This window comes from Ictalurus punctatus, chromosome 4, assembly GCF_001660625.3.
Source record: "Ictalurus punctatus breed USDA103 chromosome 4, Coco_2.0, whole genome shotgun sequence".
In the NCBI taxonomy this organism is placed as follows: Eukaryota; Metazoa; Chordata; class Actinopteri; order Siluriformes; family Ictaluridae; genus Ictalurus; species Ictalurus punctatus.
In genome coordinates, this window is record NC_071284.1 from 35,417,988 (window position 1) to 35,421,891 (window position 3,904).

Genomic DNA, 3,904 nt, shown 5'->3' on the forward strand with positions numbered 1-3,904 from the left:
TTATATTTCTGTATTGAACAATTAAAAATATATATTTTCCAAAAAACTGTCCTGTCAAGGTATTTTTTTTCTCTCAAAAATCATTTACACTCTAAAACTGCTGGGTTAAAAAATAACCCAACCTTAACCTCGCCGCTGGGTAACTATGGGACACAACTCACGCTGGGTTGGTTTGACCCAAGTGCTGGATTTGACCATTTACCAATGTAATGGGTGAAATTAACACTCTTGCTGGGCTAAATATTACCTATAATTTGGGTGATTTCCTGTCTCAGTGCCTTGCTACTTTTATGTTTAATAATAATAATAATAATAATAATAATAATAATAATAATAATAAAGTAACAAAACAAAGGAATGTTTTTTTCCAAAACAATGCAGAAAACATGCAGAACTCTGCAAAGCCCTTAAGCATAGTAGAGTCTCTCAAAAAAGATAAAAAAAAAGATCTCAAAAATTCATTCATGCCACATGACAATCAGTCCAAATCTTTAAAATCATTAAGAACTATCTTCAGATAGAACAAGAAGGAGTCCTCACAAACCCACACAGTTATTCTGCACACATCAGGGGTCCGTTCTTCGTACCTCGCTTAATACATCTGAGGTGATACGACCCATGCCAGATCTTCTAACAGTGATAACTGATCTCTGGCTAATTTGGTTCTTCAAAACGAGTTTGCGGATTTGGTTAAAATATCTGGATGAAGTTGTCGGAGATTACTGTGCATTCTTGTGCTCTTTGGAAAGGGCAGATGTATCGATACTCGAAACTATGACATCATATTAAAAAAGAACATTACACCACGTGTTACTGTAATCGAATGCCTTTTCCTGGTAACGCGGTAATGTAATGCATTACATTTTACATTTATTTTCACGTATCGGGAAACTCTGGACTCCACTTCCCATCAGCCACTGCACTGCACTAGTTGTCACATGACCACCTGCACCTGATTCATGTTTTGGTTAATGAGCACTCATGGGTATAAATAGTCCTTGTCTGCACCATTAGTTGGTCTTTTGTTGTCTTAGACTCCTGTTGTTCATGTCTTGACGTTTGTTTCTTTCCACAGTGTGTTTCAAGGTTGTTATAGTGTATTTGTTTCTTAGTACGTTTCTTTAAATAAATGTCTTTATCTGCATCTGCTTCTGGCTCAACCATCTGAATTGTGACATTTATATAACTTGATTAAAGTGGCTGATGTGAATAAAATGATCTTACTCGCATTACAAATTTCTTGTTAAGAAAACAATACTAAGTAAAATGCGTTTTTTTAAAAAATAAATCAGGTTTTGCACGGCTGCCAGCGGTGTAACCCGGCCTGGGCACTGGGGGCTGTAGCCCTGAATTCAGTCAGGATTTAGACCTCATCATAGCACAGAGACAGTGTTAGTTAAAGTGGTAAATGACCTGATGTGTCTTGCTGCTTGTGTTACTTGACCTTAGTGCAGATTTTGATACTATAGATCACACTATTCTCCTTGATAGATTAGAAAATGTTGTTGGTATTAAGGGAACAGTCCTCTCCTGTCTCAGGTCTTATCTGACCGATCGTTATCAGTTCGTAGATGTAAATGGTGACTTCTCTATGCGTACTGAGGTAAAGTTTGGTGTTCCACAAGGTTCTGTTTTAGGCCCACTGCTCTTTACTTTATATATGCTACCCCTAGGTCAAATTATTCGTAAACATGGAATTATCCTCCACTGTTATGCTGATGATACACAGTTGTATGTTTCAGCGAAGCCAGAGGACAGACAGAAGCTTAGTAAAGTTGAGGATTGTGTAAAGGACATTAGACGTTGGATGATTATTAACTTCCTTTTACTTAATTCTGATAAAACAGAAATACTTTTATTAGGACCACGTGTAGCTAGAAGTAATCTTTCTGATCTCACAGTAACTCTGGATGGTCTTTCTGTTTCATCATGTACAGCAGTTAAAGACCTTGGAGTGATTATTGACTCCAGTCTATCATTTGATGCTCATGTAGATAATATTACTAGGATAGTCTTCTTTCATCTCAGAAATATTTCTAAGATAAGAAACATATTGTCACTACATGATGCAGAAATATTAGTTCATGCTTTCGTCACCTCTAGACTAGATTACTGTAATGCCATACTGTCTGGATGTTCCAGTAGGAATATAAATAAGCTCCAGTCAGTCCAGAATGCAGCTGCTAGAGTCCTAACTAGAACCAGAAGATACGACCACATTACCCCGATCTTATCCACACTGCATTGACTCCCAGTGAAATCTCACACTGATTATAAAATACTATTATTGACCTATAAAGCACTAAATGGTCTCACTCCACTGTTTCTAAGCGAACTTTTGGTTTTATATGATCCGCCACGCCTACTTCCATCAAAAGGTGCAGGATATTTGTTGGTACCTCGAATAGTGAAGGCTACAGCAGGGGGAAGAGCTTTCTCTTATAGAGCCCCACAGTTATGGAACAGTCTTCCTATTAGTGTTCGGGACTCAGACACAGTCTCAGTGTTTAAGTCCAGGCTGAAAACGTATTTGTTTACTCAAGCCTACCATGACTAGACTTTCTGTTACGTTAAGCACAGTCCTAATAATCTTTTCTCTCCCTCTCTCCTTCTGTCGAGCCCCACACGATTTTATGGAGATACTAGAGATCCCGATCCTCTCTGCTCTCCGGACCTGCCTGATCCGTTTCGAATGATCTACCTCTGGATGGAGCTCTCATCTACTCCAATTCCATATGGACATTCTCACTGTGGTTGCTGGGAGAAGGGTTGTTTCTAAGGCCCTGGGACTGTAATTAACATCCATACAGTTCTGCACTCAGGTCTCCTTTAGTGAACAGTGGACTAGTTAAAAAAAACAGACTTCATATAAAACCATAATGAACTCTCTTTTACTTTCACACTATCCGGTGTCACCCAGATGAGGACGGGTTCCCTTCTGAGTCCGGTTCCTCTCAAGGTTTCTTCCTCGTATCGTCTCAGGGAGTTTTTCCTCACCATCATCACCACCGGCTCTCTCAATAGGGATAAATTCACACACTTAAAATCTCTACCCTGTGTTTATATATTTATGTAAAGCTGCTTTGAGACAATGTTCATTGTTAAACGTGCCACACAAATAAAACTGAATTGAATTGAAAGTGCACACCTGAGGGGAATTCTCCTGAGAGAGAGAGAGAGAAAGAGAGAGACATAAGCACGACCCGAATGTGTTTTGTGTGTGTGCATTCGTGTGTGAAGTAAAAGAAAAGACAATTAACGAACACTGAAAAGCGGAAAAGTAAAAAAAAACTAAATAAAAGCGTTGAGTTGCATCAAGCCTCCGCCTTCCTTCTCCTTTATCTGACCTCAAAGTTCATCACAATCATTTAAGGTTATTTATAGCATTTTATTTTTTTTAAAATGCCCTGAAAATGATATATTTTTTAAATGCCCCAAAAACATATTTCAAAAATAAAATAAAACCCTTTTAATGACTTTTTGAAGAAGTACATACCCAAAGGCTTATTAATCAAATACTTGGTACCTACTAAAAGTAAACCTTTAAAAATTTTAAGAGAATGGGTTGGTCATCAATTTTATTATGAACCACTGTTGATAAAACACCAAAGTAATTAGGCAGAACTAGTAATTTTATATCAAATAATATATTTTTGAAACAGTATCTCAGAGCTTCATGAAATGTGGCCACCTTGTGGTGGTATATGGTATATAACATATTCACATAAACTCACCAAACTCATAGAATTTAATTCTCCACCTTCACAAGAAAAATTTTTCATTACCTAGCTAATTTGAACATTGCGAATGGTTTATTTATATGTAAAAATGATAAGGCTTACTCTTTTAAATAAGATAAAGCCCCAAACATGTGGCAACTGCACGGTTCATATTGCATGTTAGA